Below are 23499 nucleotides of genomic sequence, written 5' to 3' on the forward strand. Positions count from 1 at the left end.
CAGCCAAGAACATCCGGCGGGCCATAGGGGAGTGTGTGCGTGTGTGGAAATCTTTATTTCGTGTGCGTGTGTGTGGGGGCATGGGTGTTCACGAACTTATAAACTCCGCTTCGAACAGCTGATCAGCGGTGGGATGTACGATGCGCTAACAGTGTACGGACACTAAGGGCTGTTTCACACGAGCGGATGCCGTGCATGACATACGCTGCGTGAATGACAGCCAAGACCCGATGCGGACAGCAGAAGCACAGAGCATTAACATGACTGATAATGCTCCGTGCCTCTCTGTGATCTCTTTACTACGAAATCACAGGGACAACTTTATCTCACTGTGATTTCGTAGTAAAGAGATCACAGAGAGGCACGGAGCATTATCAGTCATGTTACTGCTCCGTGCTTTTGCTGTCCGCATCGGGTCTTGGCTGTCATGCACGCAGCGGATGTCACGCACGGCATCAGCTCGTGTGAAACAGCCCTAAGAGTGCCGGCCACAGTCAGCGTACGCAAAAAATAATAATATGTTTGCGCCCCAAAAAATGTGTGTGGGGTTGGAGCGCAAGCTGCAGCACCCCTGGGCGGTCTAGGGTCACACAGCTGTGCTGGGCAGATATGGGGGTTGCAGGGCACAGATCCGACGCTGCTCCTCTCTCCACGGGCTCCGGACACAGAAAGGGAGAGGAGGCAGAGCCGCAGGAAGTTTAAACCTCCCGCCTGCCCTGCAGCCAATCAGAAGAGATCCTGAGAGGTGTGATTGGTGGTGTATTATCACACCACCGATCACTATCCTGTTCCGGGTTATCGGGTCACCAGAGACCCGAATAACCCGGAAACGCAGCAAACCGCAGGTCTGATTTGACCTGCGGTTTGCCGCGATAGCCAATACGAGGGGGTCACAGGACCCCCACTGCGCATTGTCCCAGGGTGCCTGCTGATGGATTTCAGCAGGCACCCAGTTCCGATGAATGACGTACCGGTATGTCATGTATCCTTAAGTACCGGGACATCATGACGTATCGGTACGTCATGTGTCCCCAACAGGTTAAATGCTCTGTACTGCTTGGAGACCCCCTTCCTTTTTGTTAAACGGATATTCCAGTCTCAGTAATTGCATCATAGAATAAAGTCATGCAATTTTTCCAGTGTACTAGTTTTCTATTCCCCACACTTTTCAAGATCTCTTGCATACGACCGTATGTCTTTTTCTGTATTTTGCGGTCCGACCTCCTGCACCCCCACTAATTAGCTGTGATCTTGCTGCTGGTGCTGGAACTACACAGCTCCATCTACTGTGTAGTGGCTGGGACTGGTTCCGAAGCATAGCTACCACTAAAGCAGCACTGCAGTTCCCAGTTTCATCCACTACACACTGGAGGGAGCAGTTTGGTTCTGGCGTTGACTTCTGGAGTCAGAGCTACAACTAAACAGCTGATTCATGGGGGGGAGGGGTACGGGGTGTTGGACCCTGTTGATATGATAATGATAACCTATTCTGAGGACAGGCCATCATTATCAAAGTCCCCTGCATAAATTAGTAAGAACATCATATACATCCAAGTCATGTGTTCAAACATGGTTTCTGTACTCATCTCCAGTAGCTAAGAGGTTCAGTGACAGATCTGGGCCTATACTGCCCCAGTCCCTAAGATAGTCCTCCATATATTGTATACAGGACAGTCACATGCTCTACTTCTTCTACTTCACTGAATATAAATTGCAGGCTCTTCACACTGACTACCTGATTAGGGTTGCCACCCGGCCGGTAACTCACCAGCCAAGCCAGTATTTTAGTGGCCCTGCTTATGCGGATAGTTTTGTTTCTACCAGCAATAATAATTGCTGGTATTTTCATATATGAACTGTTACTAATGAGCGCTTCCATTGTGGAGCACTCAATAGTACAGCGTTTAACTCCTGCCCCTCCCCTACTTGTGTTAAGAACTCATCTCCTCCATTTGATCGCGCCACAGTGAAAACTCACTGCTCACTGGAAGCTCAGGAAAGCACCTGCGCTCCAGTGTGGTGATGTCTCACAGGTCCTGTCCTGAGCTTCCAGTGAGCAGCGAATGTTCACAGCGGTGCGATCAAATGGGTAAGGATTTTTTTTTTGCACAAGCAGAGAAGGGGCATTATTCATTTTGGGGGGCACTAATGCGGGCATTAGGAATTCTGGAGGGCACTAATGGGGGCATTATTCATTTTGGGGGGGCACTAAAGGCATTATTAATTTGAGGGGGCACTAATCGGGGCATTACTATTCCTGGGGGCACTAATGGGAGCATTATTAATTCTGTGGGCACTAATGGGGGCATTATTATTTTGAGGGGGCACTAATGGGGGCATTACTATTCCTGGGGGCACTAATGGGGGCATTATTAATTCAGAGGAGCACTAATGGGGGCATTACTATTACTGGAGGGCACTATTGGGGGCATGACTATTGCTGGGGGCATTACTATTACTGGGGGGGCACTAATGGGGGCATTATTAATTCTGTGGACACTAATTGGGGCATTAATATTATTGGGGGCACTAATGGAGGCATTACTAGTACTGGGGGCACTAACGGGGGCATTATTCATTCTGGGGCTGCTAATGGGAGCATTAATATTACTAGGGGCACTATGGGGGGCATTATCAATTCTGGGGGGCACTAATGGGGGCATTACTAAAACTGGGAGCCACGTTTTGACACAGCGACTTAAAGCTTGTGTTAAGCCACGCCCCCACAACCACACCACCTTTGCGGTGTGGCTTAACTTGGTCAGTATTTTTTGTTGGCAAAGGTGGCAACCCTATACCTGATGGATATCGAATAAGATCAGTTCCTTCAGAAACTCCACTGGATTTTCATGTCATTTGTAATGTGAAGAGGAAGCTTCACTTGTTACCCATCACATTTCATTGGAAAGTTTCTTGATTGTGGTTTCCAGATGTCAATATCTCAGGGGTTACAGTTTCTCCTTGCATAAGTCGCCAGCTGGCTTTGGAAGTCTTACAAGCAATGCTCCCTGGGAAAAGATATGCAAATTATCTCTCCCTCCGCAAGGAAGAAAACTGTCTTTCAGTAGCTACCCCGGTAAGTGACTGTCCAAGCAGGATGACTACCTGGCTGTGGAGAAGATAGAAGCTTATAGCCACTTTTGGCTCATCTTTTGAAGCTCCTTTCTCTAATCATCACCAATCCTTGCCATAAAACTATGATAACAGTTGCAGAACTTTCCATTATACAATGATTAACCCTTATTCAGGACTGGCCTGTTAATAGACATCAGTGATTGAATTATTTTTCCTACAGGACATGACCGTAATATCAATGAGTTGCTGTGTTGTTCTAGACGTTAAGGTACCACCCTTGGTTTCCATCATCACAGAATTGAGATTGTCTGCAGGATGGCGTTTATACTGATGTCATGTCTGCGGTCGCAGCTCCGTTTACCTCTGGAGGATGCCAGGCAATTTCCCATCAAGTACACAAACACACTGCAATCATCACTGAATGACCACAAGAGAGGTCGGGCATCCTGCCACCTGCCTGGCACTGCTGCCAAATCCCAGCTGCCTGTCAGGCCAGTCTATGCAGAGAAGTCTGTGGTGACATCACAGAAAGCAGTGGTTTATGAAGGAGGAAGTGTCTTAAGTGACCATGTTGGCAGGAGCACAAGGAAGAGATATCCCGCATGTGCACTGAAGGTAGGGTGAGACACAGAAAAGACTGCATGAAAGGTGAACCACAGAAGAGACTGGAGGGAGGGTAAGCCACCGGGCAGACTGCAGATAGGGAGCGATACGGGAAAGACTGGCGGAAGGGTGAACCACAGAAGAAGCTGCAGTTAGGGTGAGGCACAGGAAAGACTGAAGGGAGGGACAGTCACAGAAGAGACTGCAAGGATGGTGAGCCAAAGGACAGACTGCTGATTGGGTGACCGACTGGAGGAAGAATAAAATGCTGGTCTTAATAAATGACCCTATATGTGTTGTAACAGAGTATGGGAACATAGAGCAAAATGACGTTATCATGAACCTGCACTATAACTGAAGAATAAAAGATATTAGCGTGTCAAGGACTAAGGCTACTTTCACACCATCGCTCTTGCTTTATCCGTCATGGATCATCAAAAACGCTTCCGCCATGATAATACAACCGTCTGCATCCGTTATGAATGGATCCGGTTGTATTATCTCTAAAAATAGCCATGGTGGATCCATTTTCTTTTGTGTCAGAGAAAACGGATAGAGCACCATTGACTTACATTGTGAGTCATGACGGATCCGTCTTGCTCCGCATCCCAGGTCACACTCAAAAATGCTGCTTTCCTGGGAACGCAATGAAACGGACTGGAATGCATTCTGGTGCACTCCATTCCCTACAGTTCAGTTTTGTCCCCATTGACAATGAATAGGGACAAAACTGAAGCATTTTCCTCCGCTATTGAGATCCATCATAGGGTCTCAATAGCGTAGGAAAATGCGCGGAGGGAAAGCGCAGATGTGAAAGTAGCCTAAGCGGGACATTTATCAAACCAGATACATCAGGTTTTTGATGTAAAAATATTGCACCACATGCCAATTTCAACTTTTTCCGACATTTCTGTGACATTTAGGAGATATGCCTTTCCAGCCTCTATCTATTATGGGACGTCCTCTCTTTAGATACTAGCTATCACTGGATATAGGCTGGGGTTTATATTACTTTACTTATATTTATCCTCTATCTCACCTGCGATTATTTCTATTTTTGTAGACTTGTATTACACTCTTTTCGGGTGTAGTGATACTTGGTGGGCCTGTGATTCCACATAACATTTTAGGTCATTGTTACCTTTCTGACAGCATTATCCCTGATTTATTTGTTTGTGTATTTATTTTTCTTTGTCTTTGTTTGATGCAATAAAGCTTTATATTTTTATAAACATTTTTTGTGGGCATGACTTTTGTTCCTGTTTAAGGGTACAAGTTTGTAGGTTATATGGTTATATATACATGCCTTTCTTAAGCTTGGATAGGGCTCTTTTGTTTTTTCCTTTTGCAGATAGGTGAGACCCAATTCCTCCCCTTCCTCCTCTCCTCTCTTTTTCCCCACTCCCCCTTTTCCCTTCTCTTCCTCCCTCCCCCCTTTTCTTTTTACCCCCTCTTTCCCCTTTCCTATTAACCAACCACCTCCCCCCTACTAACCCATATCCACACCAATTACTAATATCTTGATCATACTTATATCTAAGATATAGGTTTCCTTATCAACTAGTCTAAGTCCATATATACATGCTGAAACAATCATTTGTCAGCTTTTAATATTATATCTCCATGTGTGATATCTTTTAACAAATATTGGGGTGGAATTAATCATGAGGGGAAAATTTGAAGTCAGTTTCGCTTGAGTCTGCGTTGGAGGACTTTATGCCACATTAATCAAATGTCTCATGTTACTTGATAAATTTGTCTTATCCTTAAACTTAACACTTTTGCCTAGAGAAGCTACTAAAATTGTCACCTTGGTATTTATCGCCAGCATGTCCTTGGAAATTAAAATAAATATACAGTGGCTCTACCCAACTAGGTCAAAAATGGCAAAGGTGCTCGCTTCCACGGCATACCCACTGTAGTATAATAGTCAATTATCGGTTAGGAGGGCACTCAGCTACCTGCTGTTGCATGGAAACAAATACAGCTCATTTCTACAACACTCCTTCATTTATTGAAACAATATATCAGAAAATAAAAAAATATAAAATGCTAAAAAACATAAATATGTACAAATATCAGACGTGACCACTGAGGAAGGAGTATGTGACTCCGAAACGCGTTTGGTAATTTCTATAAACACAACAGTGAATCTATCAGCAGCATAGAACAAAGATATCCCTTTGTGGTCACTAGCATACCTAACAAAGAAATCCCTTTGGGGTCATTAGAATACCTAACAAAGAAATCCCTTTGGGGTCATTAGCTTACCTAATATAGGAGGAGAGACGTGGCGGCGAGCTTGGATTCACTCTAACCTTTCCTATAGTAAGAGAGACAACTAATACCGGCAATCTCCCGACATGTGGGATGCCGAGGCTCGGCACTAAACAGCGCCTTAACAGTTGGAACTACAGCTCGCAGCCGGGACGCATCTGATACATGTGGAAGCGGTAACGCGACGATGTTACATTGTATATGATACAAACTCTTACTATTTGACCCCATTAGAATGTTCTGTGATAGCCGCTAATACTTAAGGATTTATACACTGACGTCAGTTTTCTTTTTTTAAGAGGCCTCCTAGTGATGTAACTTGTTTCTAATAGATTCCTTTAATTTATCTAAATAAGGACATGTGAAAAATAACTTGAAATAAAGGGGTAACCTTAAAAGTTAACTTTTAATAGTCAATCCTAATGTAGTAGGCCCATAGCATATAAACAAGTTAAAACATGCATGCATCAGTGACCACGCATAAACCGAATGGTGAAAGTATAAGCAAGTGTGCAGTTATACAATAATGCTCCGAGGGCGAGTTAGAAAAACAGGAATATAAATTAAGAGGGAGACAGATACTGGGTCTCTTCCCCTATAATTCCCTGTATTTAACTCTCATTTCAACCCTCTCTGCATGTGCCTGGGTGTCCGTTTTTATTGCGGCGATGACTGCCCAGCTTCGTCAGGGAAAACACACAAGGGTACATACATATGATTCCAAAGGCTCGTCCCAACGCGTTTCAATGGCACTCAGCCAAATCATTAGGGGACAGATATAGCCACAAACAACAACAGTAGCCAAGTAATCAAGAGTTCAGGTCGCTTAACGGCTTAATAAGACAACCAAACACACAAAATAGCGGTGATGAATCGCTTCCAACAAAATACTTAGCTCTCCATGTGCTGATGTCCATGGCCAAGCTACAGTCCCATCCTAAATAAGGACGTGACTTATATCAATTGATCCAAACAAGGACAATTCTCCCATAACACTATTTAAAAGCAGATATATTACCACTATTTTTACTGAAGGATTATCGTTCCAATATTTTTACTGAAGGATTATTGTTTCCCTAATTTGAACAAGGTCAAGTGTGAATTTACGAAATTCTATTCAGGCTTGTCTATTTGGCATAAACAGAGCTCATGAAGCTATGAAGATACACATGATGCTATAAGCTTGATATATATGATGTTATGAACTTTTTATAACCATTATCCACATTTCACATAATTATAGTGTAATTATAGCTTCTAGGTATTTTATTTATGATTTAAAATTTTTTACCATTTTTTTTTCAAATTTTTTTTTCTTATAAAATGTGTATTATGGTATTTAAATACGAGATAATTATGGTGTATTGATTTTCATTGATCTATATGGAATGGGTATATATGAAATTTACCAATACAAGCATGTCCTTGGATATAGACTTCACTTTTGTAGTGATGTTTTCTCTGGTTCTTCAGATCCTGGGGTTGGGGAGGGGCAGGTATACTGAGTTCCTGGTGTAGCCCCACAGAAAGAAGTTGCAGGGTGTTAGATCTGGTGATCGTGATGGCCAGCACAATATTGGTAAATTGTTTATTCCAGTGCAGCCAATGCAACAGTCCAGTAGTTTTATTCAGCTACTGGTGAACATCCACCTAGAAATGATGAGGAGGAGCACCATCCTGCTCTTATGTTTGGCAGATCTTCGTCTACCTGTGGTATAAACCTTTCGCTTAACATTTCCAGGTAGGAGCGGCCAGTGACAGTATCCTCAGCAAAAAAGAAGGGGCCGTAGACTTTGCTCATTGCACAGAACACGTTTACTTTACTTGAGTCCCTCATGTGCATGACAAGGGAACATGAGTTTTCTGAGCCTCAGATTTTAACCTTTTGGTGATTAACCTTCACAAGGAGGTGATAGACTCATCGCTGAACACCTGTCTGTCAGCGAATTTGTCATCTTCCAATCGGCCCTGCAAGTCAATGCCAAAGTCAACGATGTCGTCATCTTAAACCAGCCCCTTTATGTACATAAAGGGGCAGATTCAAGAAAATGGCCTAAAAAATACTGATTTTGTTGCCTGTATCAACCAAAGCACAGCTTCATGATTTGTTTAACTACGGGCCTTTAGGCTACTTTCACATATGTGGTAAAGGTATCCGGCAGGCTGTTCCAGCAGAGAAACAGCTGGAGGGGCCCATTGATCATATAAGATTCAGGCTGTTTCCGGCATGAGTGCCGGGTTACTGTTGGACAAAAAACGATCGATGCACTGTTTTGTGTCCGGCCGGAAACTAGAGTTCATGCTGGAAAATGGCCAGATCTCATTATAGTTAAAGAGTTCCAGCAGTGAACGGCAGTATCTAATCTGGTGAACTGCAGAACAGCCTGCCGGATACCTTTACCGCAGAAGTGAAACTGGTCTTACTTTTTCACCATTCTTTTTAAATCACCCAGTATATACGCCGTCTAATTCTAGAAAGGAAAGCTGAATGACATAATGAACCCGGAAGTAATCCATGGTGGGCCTTCATGTGCAAATCTGTGCCCAAACTCAATCCTCTTTCCTTTACTCACCGTATTTTAACTTCTGTAGGCGAGTCTTATCCACATCTCACAGACTCTCCTAGAGGAAAGCAAATAAGAGCAGAAATTAGAAACTGTAACGTTAAAAATGGAAAATAAAATACTTATTTCCCCATTTTACAGTCATTCGGGAGTTTAATATTGATTGATGACTTATCCTTAGGAAAGTTCCTCAATATCTAATCAGTGGAGTCCGACACCCAGCACCTCCACCTTTCACCTGTTTGAGTAGGCCGCAGAGCTCCGGTGAGTGCTGCGTACCAAGCACAGTGCTGTACATTGTATAGCGGCAACCCAGGCCCTTTCAGCTACAAATAGGTCATGCGACCAATGTACAAAAGTGAAGTCTATATCCAAGGACATGCTTGTATTGGTAAATTTCATATATACCCATTCCATATACAGTCATGTGAAAAAATTAGGACACCCTTTGAAAGCATGTGGTTTTTTGTAACATTTTTAATAAAAGGTTATTTCATCTCCGTTTCAACAATACAGAGAGATTAAAGTAATCCAACTAAACAAAGAAAACTGAAGAAAAGTCTTTTCAAGATCTTCTGTAAATGTCATTCTACAAAAATGCCTATTCTAACTGAGGAAAAAAAAAATAGGACACCCTTGCCCCTAATAGCGAGTGTTACCACCTTTGGCTGAAATAACTGCAGTGAGACGGTTCTTGTAGCCATCTACCAGTCTTCGACATCGGTCTGAGGAAATTTTACCCCACTCCTCAATGCAGAACTTTTTCAGCTGTGAGATGTTTGAGGGGTTTCTTGCACGTACAGCCCTTTTCAAGTCACCCCACAGCATCTCAATGGGATTCAAATCTGGACTTTGACTTGGCCATTCCAGGACTCTCCATTTCTTCTTTTTCAGCCAATCTTTGGTTGATTTACTAGTATGTTTTGGGTCATTGTCATGTTGCATGGTCCAGTTCCGCTTCAGCTTTAATTTTCTAACTGATGGTCTCACATGTTCTTCAAGCACCTTCTGATACACAGTAGAATTCATCGTGGATTCTATGATGGTGAGCTGACCAGGTCCTGCTGCAGCAAAGCAGCCCCAAACCATGACACTTCCACCTCCATGCTTCACAGTTGGTATGAGGTTCTTTTCTTGGAATGCTGTGTTTGGTTTACGCCAAACATGTCCTTTGCTGTTGTGTCCAAATAATTCAATTTTGGACTCATCTGTCCAAAGAACATTATTCCAGAAGTCCTGGTCTTTGTCAACTTTATCTCTGGCAAATGTCAGTCTGGCCTCGATGTTTCTCTTGGAAAGCAAAGGTTTCCTCCTTGCACACCTCCCATGCAAGTTAAACTTGTACAGTCTCTTTCTGATTGTAGAGGCATGTACTTCTACATCAACAGTAGCCAGAGCCTGCTGTAGTTCTCGAGATGACACTTTAGGGTTTTTGGAGACCTCTTTTAGCATCTTGCGGTCTGCTCTTGGGGTGAACTTGCTGGGGCGACCAGTCCTGGGCATGTTGGCAGTTGTTTTGAAAGCCCTCCACTTGTAGACTATCTTCCGGACAGTGGAATGGCTGATTTCAAAATCTTTTGAGATCTTTTTAAATCCCTTCCCAGACTCATAGGCTGCTACAATCTTTTTTCTGAAGTCCTCTGACAGCTCTTTTGCTCTCACCATGGTGCTCACTCTCACTTCAACAGTCAGGAGCACACCAAACTAAATGTCTGAGGTTTAAATAGGGCAAGCCTCATTCAACATGCAGAGTAACGATCTACTAATTATGTGCACCTGGTGTGATATACCTGTGTGAGATCTGAGCCAATTTAAGAGGGAATACATGTGAGGGTGTCCTATCTTTTTCCTCAGTTAGAATAGGCATTTTTGTAGAATGACATTTACAGAAGATCTTGAAAAGACTTTTCTTCAGTTTTCTTTGTTTAGTTGGATTACTTTAATCTCTCTGTATTGTTGAAACGGAGATGAAATAACCTTTTATTAAAAATGTTACAAAAAACCACATGCTTTCAAAGGGTGTCCTAATTTTTTCACATGACTGTAGATCAATGAAAATCAATACACCATCATTATCTCGTATTTAAATACCATAATACACATTTTATAAGAAAAAAATTGGAAAAAAAATATGGTAAAAAATGTCACTGGCCTAACAAAAGGCCACAGCGCTCCGGTGAATGGACCTGGGTTGCGAGACCAAGTACAGCCAATATAAAATGTATGGCACTGCTTAGTAGGAAGTGAGGTGGCCGCTGTACTCACCACAGCACCGTGCCCTCCTCCAACATCTGATCAGCAGGGGTACCAGTTTGTTGAACCCCCAACGATCAAATACTGATGACCTATCCTGAGAACAGGCCATCGAACACCCACAAAACCATTTTAATGTTTGCAAATCAACTCAGTCATCAAAACCTAGCGATGGTGTCAAGGACGTACCGAGACATACGGATGTCCCGGCCACAGTGAGTGGCAACACGTGGTTCGATCTGATAGGTTTTCCTTGTGGATCAATAGGTGTCTGTGTTGTTTCTGGTAATGGCCACATCCCTTGCCTCCAGGTGTTGCTTATGTGGTCATTTAACCTTCCTTATTTATAGTTGCTTCTCCCACTATGCTGTGCGGTTTATAGCTTCTGTGCCTGTGGATTGTTTGTGGTTGGATCTTGGCTGAGTTCCTGGTGCTTCCATAGCCTCTTTGAAGTTAAGTCTTCCCTTTTGTATTTTGTTTGGGCTCTGTGTGTTGCATTTCCCTATTGTTTGTATTAGGCCTGACGTAGACTCCTGTTCGTCCTTCCTTTTGGAAGAACAGGTAGTCTCGTCCCTGCCATTAGTACCAGGGTCCTATAGGGCTAGATAGGACTCTAGGTATTCCTGCGTATGAACTCATCTACCTTTGGGGTCTGTTCATACTGGTAGTCAGTCAGGATTTTGGTTAGGGTTTTCACTAGGAGGTGTCCATCTTCCTTCCCTAGTTCTCAGGCTTGATTCCCTGTTTCACCCTTCCCTATGCTCGGTGTGGTGTTTCCATCCCACACTGAAGCGTGACAGTAGAACAGTATATAGCTAACAGGGGAGAGGAGGGGGATACAGCTGCCGTTTTCCTTTCTCTCTGTAAGACTGTATGCTGTGAGAGGAAAGGATGACGAACAGTAAGGAGATATCTGATTGGCTCAGAGCATACAGCACAGCTGTGACATAACAGGATACATTTACTTGAAGCAGCAGAGGGAAGAAAAAGAATCTAAAATCTGCAGGTCACATCCAACATCTAATCTCCAAACTTCATTGTAACGACAAAGAAAAAAATAGAACTATGTCAAGACAACATCGTGGAGGAACATTCCCAGCCACTAGGACCAAGTCATCAGGAGTTCAAAAAAGCATCTTATTATCTTCTGAAGTATAAACCATCTGGGAATCAGGGCAGTGATTGAGGGTCCATAATCAGAAAACGCCCCAGCCTGTGATCAAATACGTTAAAGGATCTAAAAGGATAAAGCAAAAGACCAAGGAGATAAAAGATGCTGAAGCGCATCAGACTCCAGTGAATTACTGCTCTGGTGAATGGTGAGGGGCCAAAGATTGTTATTGCCCAGAGCCCCAGACTCCTGCTGTTTGAAAGCAAGAGGGCAGTGCTATTTTAGGCCAAAGGGTTGAGATTTTGTGGAGAATTAAATGACATTAATGAAATGAATAATTCTGGTTTTACATTAAGCTTGATACCCTCATTACAAACTATGCCCCCTGCATGTATGCAACTGGGTGCCAGCCCAGATATTTCCACAAAGCAATGGTTTCCGTTTTCAAAATTCTCAAAAAATGGTTTGGTTTCCCACCTGTGGCTCTTCAGATATTTCAAAGCCACCTTGATCCTTTAGTTAAATGGAGATATCCAGGAATTTGATATTAATGATCTAGCCTCAATATATACATGGGGGGAATGATAAAATATTACACAAAAGATATAAAAGTAAAAAAAAGGTAATTATTATTTATTTATTTTTTACATTTTGTTGCTGTCAGACATTGCAGCCGTGAAGGGTCCAGGAGGCGGGGGTCCATGACATTGCCACCCCCCAAGATCAGATGTTTGAAGGGGCTCATGGCACTCAGGAGTAGGCAGCCTCTTCCTTGGCCTGTGACGTCATGTCCATGGGTCATATGGCCTTTCTGCAGCTTCCATTCTGGTGAAACTACAATACCAAAACAGCCATGTATGGCACTGTGCTTGGTATAGAACAGGGATCAGCAACATCCAGCACTCCAGCTGTTCTGAAACTACAACTCCCAGCATGCCCCATTCACTTATATGGGAAATACAAGAACAGACAAGCAAGTGTGCATGCTGGGAGTTGTAGTTTTACAGCAGCTGGAGAGCCGAAGGTTGCTGAACCCAGGTATAGAATAAAAAGGCTGCGGTGCTCGGACAAGCACCCCAGCCCCTTCAAACAGCTGATTGGCGGGGATGCCAGTACTCTGACTCCCACCGATCTGCTATAAATTACTTATCCTGATAGGTCATCAACATATACGGCAAGTCCTAGACAACACCTTTAATGAGTGAATACTCCCAGAATACGCTGGTAAGTTCACTAAAATCCAATTAATGAGGGAATTTTAACTGCTGTGACAAACTCACTTTACAGCTCCACTCTGATCAAGAGTTAATTACTAACAGATTAACTGCGCGCCACATAAATGTGATATTTGTTCTAGCACCGCACCCTGATGGACAAGCACCGAAGACATCACACCTCTCCCACAGCTGCAGCCTCCCGGACACACAGTGTAGATATAACCAACCAGGGACCACAGTCGCTACAGCATAACACCACTGACGACAACATTTACGTAAAGACCAGCAACGTGTCCATGTCAATGTTTACAGACCATACAGAAAGCTAACGTGTGTCGAAATTTTCATTGTCCAGCAGGTCACCACCCCATCCTCGCCTATCAACAGGGGAAGGAGTCTAAACATGCAAGAGGCAACATCACTGCTGGGGGTGACTTCTGAACCTGTTAGCTCATGGATGGAGTAATATAGCAAGCCCCCCCATACTAGTAGGAGAGGTGGGAGAATAATGAGGCTGCTAATATAACAATAGGAGTAGGGTTGTTTTGATACCAAAATTTTGATTCGGTTTTGATACCATAAAAAAGTATTGTGATACTCGATACCACGCGAAAAAGATAAAGCATAAGAAAAAGCTGCATTTTATGGAACATCCGGCCCATAATAGAACAGTCCGATCCTATTGTTGGGGGGACAAGGTGACAAAAAAAAATGGCAAATCGCACAGTTTTTATTTATATTTTTTCTGTTACGGCGCTCACCGCATAGGATTTTTTAAAAATATTTTAATAGTTTGGACATTTTGGACATGGCGATATGTAATATGTTTATTTATTATTATTATTTTATATGTAAAATTGGGAAATGGGGTAATTTATACTTAATATTTTGATGTTTTATTTAACTTATTATTTTTATTTTTTTACTTTTTATTTAATAACTATTTTCCCCCTTCCTGGTGGTGGCTGGGATGCACTAATGGGTAGCAGAAGCTCACAGAACAATAAAAGGTGGGTAAGTATACTGTGCCTAAAGTCAAAACATCTCATGGCCTGATTGGACGGTTAAAACAAAACAAAAAAATCTTTATTAGAAATACTTAAATAAAATTGGGCTATTCTTTCTCTTAGTATGCAGAGACAGGCAAATTGTGGTAAATTGGGTGCTGAGGGGTACTGTATAACCCTGTTAGCCCACTCAGCATCAACAGTGGTCCCTTGGGGGAGGGGAGTTTATGCTACCCGAGGGCAGCAATAGCCCCCAAACTCCAACCTTATACATGTGTGGACCCAATTCCCACAAATAATGTATCATGGATGCGGGCAGTTTACAGGTGTGTAATACCTACACCCAGCGCTGCTTCTAGATCCTGAATGTGCACCATAAGATGAAGATCCGGGACAGGATAAAGTGTGCCTGTCTGATTGACCTGGATGAACAGGGTGCACCATATAGTTACAAATACCACTCAAGGGTACTAAGCAGTGTCCTTATTAGTTAACACAACTAGTAATAGTAAAGATAGTACCCTAATATTCACCTATGAACCTTTTATTGTATCCAACAGGTTAGTACAGATACTACTCAGTGGAATGTAACTTGATCACAACTACCACCAGATAATACCTAACTAAGCTATCTCAGCCAGCTCAACGTGTTTTTGTGTCCCATATACATCAGGAGCATAGGCATAAGGTCTGAGAAGCGGTAGTATAATTCTATCTGGAACCCGGCGGTAGACGCTGCATGTGTGTTGGGCAGCGTGATCGGCACTAGGATGGCCGTACGGGCCCGCCGGAAGGATGAGCCCAGAAGGGAGAAGAAGAAGCTGTCTGCTCTGGCCAATCAGAAGATGGGGGTGTGGCTAACAATTGCTTTTTGAATTGAATTACTGAAGTAAATTAAGTTTTCAATGATGTTCTTAATGCACCTGTATATGTCCTTCTTCCTGTAGCCTTATGCCTTGCCTGGGTAAGTGTCAGTCTTTACTGCACTTGTAGAATTTAATTTCTGAACTATCCACCTTATGAAACATTTTCTAAACACTGAATGAAATGTTGGATATGAGCGCTGACCTGTCACCTGGTTGTGGAATAACATTTTAACTTTTTTTTGTCACTGTAACGGGGAGCCGGCAACGCGCTTCCTACTTGCAGCGCTGCCGGCATCCCATCTTTGTGCAGGAGCGAGGATCGGTCGGCGTCTTTATCTCCATGGGAACCCCCTCAGCGAGGCCAGCGTTCTCCTAGACTATGAGCAGCAGGGGAGCCGAGCGCCGATAATGATGAATCAGTGATTGGCTGTGTTGGGCTATGTAATGTGAGTCACGTGACGCTGGCCACGTCATGTGACTCACCAGTCAGGACTATTTAAACAGGCAGCCTGCTGGCCACAGGTTGCCTGTGATTGGTCTAGTTACCCTCACCAGCCTTCTTTATATATTCAGACCTTGCTTGTTTTGACCTCGGCTTTGTTTGTGACCTCGACCTCGCTACCTCCATTTGTATTTGACGTGACCTCTTGGCTTACGACCTTGGCTTTGTTTGTGACCATGCTATTGTATTTTTCCCTGCGTACTGCGTGACTTTTGCTTCCCTGACTCTGTTCGCGGTTTTACTTTGCTTTTAGGCCCCTGCACGTGTATTTAAGCTATGGACTGCGGCCAAGTTGTACGGCCAAATAGAAGAAATGGAAAATGCACTCCACTCCTGCTCCCTGTCTAGGGTCCTCCACGTGGGACGCCATCTCCACAGTCCCGACCACTCTACAATTTAGTGATGCTTTGATAAAGGTCTATCGGACCGAAACATCTCCCCCAGTCATCGCAATTTAGAGTACTTCATTAAAATTACAAACTGAGATTTGGGTGATGTTTTGATAAAAAAAAAAAAAAAAGGTTTAACTTTTTTGGTATTTTGAGATTTATACCTGGTTTGGTATAAAGGAGCACTACATTAAACCTTCCTTTGCAAATCATTTTGAGAGTGCATGGTTTAATTCATATTGGCCAAGTTGTACGCCGTCAGAGGTCGTGCAAGTAGGTAGGGACAGAGGTGCGGGTGGAGTCCAGGGCTGCACTCTTCCCTTCCCTGCGTGACAGTCACATTACCTGATGCTATATAATACCCAATGATATGGAAAAGAGGGAAATCCCATGATTAATGTACATGCATCATCTTGTACATGACAATCGCTTTCTGACAAAGCTAGAACCAGCATGGTTCAGCAATCTCCTCATTCATTGCTCTAATTGCTCTGCTAGAATTATATCAAGCTGGTAGCTCAGGGGGCATGTCCTTCTTTCTGTAGCTCTCTCCCTATCACAGATCAGAAGGCAGTTGAAGGATGAAACTGCGCATGTGTGTCCATATCAGGCGGACATAGAAATAAGAAAAAGAAAATAAACAGTAGGCGGCGCGATACAGATACATTTTATTGAATAGCTCACTGGCCATGCTAAAGTTTTAATTACATGCAATTATAAAAGTATTCAGATCCAGATGCTGGTTTAAAAACTGCTGAATATTTTTCATGGGTCAACCGCTTTAACCACTACAGGACCGCCGCACGCAGGATTGCGTCCTGGCAGCAGCCCTGTTATTCCTCACGGACGCGCCGGCCCTTCCTCTCGCGAGACGCGAGATTTCCTGCGAACGCGTGCACACAGGCGCGCGCGTTCACAGGATCGGCAGGCAAACAAGTGGATCTACAGTCTGCCAGCGGCGATCATTCGCTGGCAGGCTGTAGATGCGATTTTTTTTTAACCCCTAAAAGGTATATTAGACACTAATTTGATAACAGCATCTAATATACCTGCTACCTGGTCCTCTGGTGGTCCATTTGCTTGGATCGACCACCAGAGGACACAGGCAGCTCTGTAAAGTAGCACCAAACACCACTACACTACACCCCCCCCTGTCACTTATTAACCCCTTATTAACCCCTGATCACCCCATATAGACTCCCTGATCACCCCCCTGTTATTGATCACCCCTCTGTAAGGCTCCATTCAAACATCCGTATGTGTTTGGGGATCCGCGGATCTGCAAAACACATACGGACGTCTGAATGGAGCCTTACAGGGAAGTGATCAATTACAGGGGGGTGATCACCCCATATAGACTCCCTGATCACCCCCCTGTTATTGATCATCCCCCTGTAAGGCTCCATTCAGACGTCCGTATATGTTTTACGGATCCGCAAAACACATACGGACGTCTGAATGGAGCCTTACAGGGGGGTGATCACCCCATATAGACTCCCTGATCACCCCCCTGTCATTGATCACCCCCCTGTAAGGCTCCATTCAGACGTCCGTATGTGTTTTGTGGATCCGCGGATCCGCAAAACACGGACATCGGCAATGTGCTTTCCGCATTTTGCGGATCTGCACATTGCCAGAACTATATAGAAAATGCCTTTTCTTGTCCGCAATTGCGGACAAGAATAGGACATGTTCTATAGGCTCTACAAAAAACGCAGTGTTCACCCGATAAGGCACCACCAATGATAATTACCCCTTAATACAGGAGGCGGGTACTGGCAGATCAGCGGCAGTTAACCCCTCAGTTGCCGCACCTGAGGGGTAACTGCCGCTGATCGCAGCTCCCTGTCAGAGGCAGGGTGCCGGCTATGCAATTGTGCTGCCTCCTGTATTATGTGTTAAAGTCTGGACCCATATAAAGTCGTTTTTAAGTAGCAGGCTACACAGAGCGGCACCCAGCGATGTCCCAGCACTTACTATTATTCCTGGGCACCACTCTGTTCGCCCGCTGTGCCCCATTACTGTCTCCTCTCCTGCTCCATATGCCAATTACTATCGGAGCAATGGGGAGGAGACATCAGCTTCTCTAGTGGGCGTTCCTTTCCCTGGCTGTAGCACTGTCCAATTGCAGCGCAGTGCAGGGAGAAGGAACACCCACTAGAGAAGCTGATGTCTCCTCCCCATTGCTCCAATAGTAATTGGCATATGGAGCAGGACTGCAGGAGACAGTAATGGGGCACAGCGGGCGAACGGAGTGGCGTCTAGGAATAATAGTAAGTGCTGGGACATCTCTGGGCACCGCTCTGTGTAGCCTAATACTTAAAGACTACTTTATATGGGTCCAGACTTTAACACATAATACAGTCGTGGCCAAAAGTTTTGAGAATGACACAAATATTAGTTTTCACAAAGTTTGCTGCTAAACTGCTTTTAGATCTTTGTTTCAGTTGTTTCTGTGATGTAGTGAAATATAATTACACGCACTTCATACGTTTCAAAGGCTTTTATCGACAATTACATGACATTTATGCAAAGAGTCAGTATTTGCAGTGTTGGCCCTTCTTTTTCAGGACCTCTGCAATTCGACTGGACATGCTCTCAGTCAACTTCTGGGCCAATTCCTGACTGATAGCAACTCATTCTTTCATAATCACTTCTTGGAGTTTGTCAGAATTAGTGGGCTTTTGTTTGTCCACCCGCCTCTTGAGGATTGACCACAGGTTCTCAATGGGATTAAGATCTGGGGAGTTTCCAGGCCATGGACCCAAAATGTCAACGTTTTGGTCCCCGAGCCACTTAGTTATCAATTTTGCCTTATGGCACGGTTCTCCATCGTGCTGGAAAATGCATTGTTCTTCACCAAACTGTTGCTGGATTGTTGGAAGAAGTTGCTGTTGGAGGGTGTTTTGGTACCATTCTTTATTCATGGCTGTATTTTTGGGCAACATTGTGAGTGAGCCCACTCCCTTGGATGAGAAGCAACCCCACACATGAATGGTCTCAGGATGCTTTACTGTTGGCATGACACAGGACTGATGGTAGCGCTCACCTTTTCTTCTCCGGACAAGCCTTTTTCCTGATGCCCCAAACAATAGGAAAGAGGCTTCATCGGAGAATATGACTTTGCTCCAGTCCTCAGCAGTCCATTCACCATATTTTCTGCAGAAGATCAATCTGTCCCTGGTGTTTTTTTTTGGGAGAGAAGTGGCTTCTTTGCTGCCCTTCTTGACACCAGGCCATCTTCCAAAAGTCTTCGCCTCACTGTGCGTGCAGATGCGCTCACACCTGCCTGCTGCCATTCCTGAGCAAGCTCTGCACTGGTGGCACTCCGATCCCGCAGCTGAATCCTCTTTAGGAGACTATCCTGGCGCTTGCTGGATTTTCTTGGACGCCCTGAAGCCTTCTTTACAAGAATTGAACCTCTTTCCTTGAAGTTCTTGATGATCCTATAAATTGTTGATTGAGGTGCAATTTTAGTAGCCACAATATCCTTGCCTGTGAAGCCATTTTTATGCAACGCAATGATGGCTGCACGCGTTTCTTTGCAGGTCACCATGGTTAACAATGGAAGAACAATGATTTCAAGCATCAAACTTCTTTTAACAGGTCAAGTCTGCCATTTTAACCCAATCAGCCTGACATAATGATCTCCAGCCTTGTGCTCGTCAACATTCTCACCTGAGTTAACAAGACGATTACTGAAATGATCTCAGCAGGTCCTTTAATGACAGCAATGAAATGCAGTGGAAAGGTTTTTTGGGGATTAAGTAAATTTTCATGGCAAAGAAGGACTATGCAATCCATCTGATCACTCTTCATAACATTCTGGAGTATATACAAATTGCTATTATAAAAACTGAAGCAGCAACTTTTTCAATTTCCAATATTTATGTAATTCTCAAAACTTTTGGCCACGACTGTACAGGAGGCAGCATAATCGCATAGCCGGCACCCTGCCCCTGACAGGGAGCTGCGATCAGCGGCAGTTACCCCTCATGGCAGTGGCAGCAGCACAGGGGGGAGGGAGAGACTGCTTCCTTCTCCACTGTGCTGCTGAGAGAACATGGTCGCGCTGACAGCAGCACTCTCATGTTCAGAGATACTAGACTGCGCACCAGCGCAGCCCAGTATTAAAAAAATGGAAATCCCAGTATCGTATCGATACCTGGACAAAAGTATCGATTTGGTATCGAAATTTCGAAACCCGCAACAACCCTAAGAAATTCAATGCTTCTTAGCACAGTTGCTTTCCTGGCAGCTTTAAATCACACAGGGATGGTGTTTATCTGGATAAATTCTACCTCAAATTGGGTCTACTTTTCAGCAACCACTACCCACGTCCTCACCCTGGCCGATTCACCAGAAAACTCTCTAACCAGAGGGAGAGGACCAGCCAACCTTCTGGCAGCTATAACTATTTCCTTCCCATATACAGTGTTTTTGGATCACAAAGTGCATAATACATCCACATTAATCACTTGTACCACTGAATAGTGCATAGTTAGCATACATAAACTCTCTTAGCAATGAACAACTGAATGGCGGCAGTAGTGTTGCAAGCAGCTCTATCCGGAGAAGTCACTGGACCAGAAAGACAAGAAAGCTAAAGAAAATTACTTTGCTGTGGATCGCTGATTGGCATTGTTTATTCAGACCTGAGTCCTGGTATGGACTGCAATGTGATGATGGGTGGTAGCGTTCATGCTTGTTAAATCAACCCTCTCAGCTTTATCAACATTAAGGTCATATTGGGAGGTGTAGTTGTACATGGTACAAACTTACAGTATACCTCAATGGCCTGACCTGACCTTGTGTAGTATTATCATTTCTCTTCAGAATATTTATATGTATATTGTGCCCACTGGAGTAAAGTGAGTTGCGTTTTTTGGCCTGTATGCACACTCTATGGTTTATCTCGCGGCAATGTTTTCAGCTGTAATTATGGATAATATTCTTCTGTTTTATTTGTTTCAAATTTTGATTGATTTTAGACTGAGCATGATATATTGTGCTATTTCACCTTTCTATTGTAATGGATTACTCTTATGGATCACAGGTGCAGGACAGGTGTTATACTGAGTTAGCGGGATCCATATGGATCTAGTTCAAGTTTCACTTACTACATATGTAAAAAATAAATGAAAAAGAAGGCGGAGGTGTATGCTGGAATATCGTATCCATTGGGGAAGAAGTCCAGGTCGACTTTGGAGAATGTCGGTTATGGCATCTTGGACAAACCTGATTGTGCATGCAATTAGGGGTGACATGGTGTCATGACACCTTTAAATGCATGTGCAATTAATATTAATTATATTCTTACCTGGTAACAGATGCTATTGCGATCTGAGTCTTTGCTGGTAACAGATGCCCCGTGCGATCTGGACTTGTAGGAATATCTTTTTCCTGATTGGAGAATGGTTCAACGGTCCTCACGTGAGTACCTATAAAAGAAAAGGATCGCACGGTTAATTGTCAGTTGGTGAGCAGCAAGCAAAGAAACCCCCCCCCCCCATCCCCCTTTTTAAATATATGTCACGGTGTTAGCTTTGGGGTAATAGTCACTCTTCAAGTGGACTAGTTGGATTTAATTATTTATATGGGGTAATAATCACTCTTTGAGTGGACTAGTTGGATTTAATTATTTATATGGAGTAATAGTCACTCTTTGAGTGGACTAGGTGGAGTTAATATTTATTGAATTGGTTTAGCAGATTTAATTCTGTTTAAATATTTATTAAGTAACGTAAGTAACACCGTGGCCAATTTTATCCAACAAATAAAAGAAAGAAAATAAATTAAAATGATTAATATTACTTTGAGTGTTGTATTTATTGGAAGTAAGTTGATAAATTGGTTACAATGGAGTTTATGACACCATGTAGTTGGATGTGGCCTGGGTACCTTCATTATCCATTGTTTGTATCCTGCAACTTTCTGTGCTGTCTTATATTATGTCCCACTTAGGCGCAGATAACCGTAATAACGGAAACAGTGAACTGTTATGTAAGGAACCATTGCTACAACCAAGTAATATATTTATAATGCGCGGTATTAGTAATGGAGATCTAATTGTCATGAATATGTCTGAATGAAAACCAGACGGTTACAAGGCCACCGGACATTGGAAGCAACATATAATATTTAACATACATGATAATAAGCAATAAGTAATTCGGTAGTCCCTCAAGTTATGATATTAATTGGATCCAGGACGACCATTGTATGTTGAAACTATTGTAAGTTGAGTAATTGGTTCCAAAGCTCCAAAATGTCATCCAAGACAAGAGTATATTAAGATTTAAGAAAAATAATCAGATAACTAAGACAGGTAAAACAAGTCCTTACATATAACAGTCAGGAATAGCTGCTAACTAGCAACTAATATAGCTAGTTTACCAGAGAAGTGGCCTTGATTGGTTGGATCCGAGTCTGAGACATTGTATGTTGAGTCTGGTTTAAACTTACAATGGGTCAGAAAAGACCACTGAGTGTTGAAAATATTGTATCCTGAGGCCATTGTATCCTGAGAGTATTTAAAACATTATAAGAGACTTGTTAAAACGCAATGTCCTGCGCTACTACTGAACTTCAAATCAAAAATGCCATTTAAAATGATAAATGAGCTGGGCTTGCCGTCCCACCCAGTTCCCTACGCAAAATTTTCCGCACAAATGACGTTAGACAAAATTTGCTACTTATTTACACCACAAAGAAAATTATTAAATGCCCCCATGGTGTTTTTGGACTATTGTAACAATTTGAATAGGTTATAATTGTAGGAATAACTGTGCTACAACACAGTCACCCCACGCATAAAGTATATCTCTGCCATCCAGTTAGGGAACCTGTTGTTAAAAATTTAACTCTGTTGTGCCTTTTCATAGGTATATAACATATCAAAATATCCTAATTATAGTGGATTTGATATATAATAGGCCTTGTGTGTTATATTCACCATTATATATGTATTTTAAAGTAGGCCGAAAGAGGTTCATGGAAAGGACACAGGTCACGTATTTTATTTTATTTTTTCAGTAGATGTACCAGTCTAAGAAGAGTCATTCTTTTCTCCTTGTGGATTTATGACTGAGATAAGGATATTTTCTAAACGCATCTGGAACTAATCACCTCTATGGTTTAATGTATATTGAAGCAGAAAATCTGTGATCTATATGTATATGCATGATGAACATTGTGTTTTTAGTATAAGATAATCAATAGGACATACGTATCGTTTTATATTGTTGAATATTATAAAGGACGTCAATGCATCTATTATCTTATATATTACTCACTAGGTGTCACAACCAGCCAGCTGAGAAGCTCTGACAGAGGCCTTTCAGAACCTCCTCCTTGAGTTTCTGTGTTGTGGTATTCAGTTCCTCCTCTCGTTAGCCTCTCTCAGCTGTCATGTGTTGGACTAATTGCTTCCCTTTAAATTCCTCCCCAGAATGCTTTTCTGGGCGGCTTATACTTCTTCCTGGAGTGTGTGTGCATGCTGACCTTGTTCTCCTGTCTGCTACAAATCTAAGTGTTGTACCGTTATCTGTTATTTACTGTTTGCTGGATCCCAGGTGACCCTGACTCCCTCCGTATCTTGTGTAGGGAGCCGGTGGTCGTGTCCCCTCACTATTG

At 43.1% G+C, this 23499-nt stretch overlaps 1 protein-coding gene across 7 annotated transcripts in view; it reads right to left on the bottom strand.

Moving 5' to 3' along the window:
* The window catches only part of LOC122928681 (CMP-N-acetylneuraminate-beta-galactosamide-alpha-2,3-sialyltransferase 4-like), a 200168-nt gene that overhangs the window by 101291 nt on the left and 75378 nt on the right, over window positions 1–23499 (bottom strand). For 6 of the 7 annotated variants that reach the window (XM_044281771.1, XM_044281776.1, XM_044281777.1 and 3 more), the window contains 2 exons: window positions 21185–21305; window positions 8529–8577 (listed from right to left, as the gene is read on the bottom strand). The gene's annotated coding sequence lies outside the window, so the exon portion shown is untranslated. The remainder of the gene's footprint in view (window positions 1–8528; window positions 8578–21184; window positions 21306–23499) is intronic. The other variant, XM_044281778.1, reaches the window with a different exon arrangement.

The sequence above is a fragment of the Bufo gargarizans genome, chromosome 2, assembly GCF_014858855.1.
Source record: "Bufo gargarizans isolate SCDJY-AF-19 chromosome 2, ASM1485885v1, whole genome shotgun sequence".
NCBI classification, from domain to species: domain Eukaryota; kingdom Metazoa; phylum Chordata; class Amphibia; order Anura; family Bufonidae; genus Bufo; species Bufo gargarizans.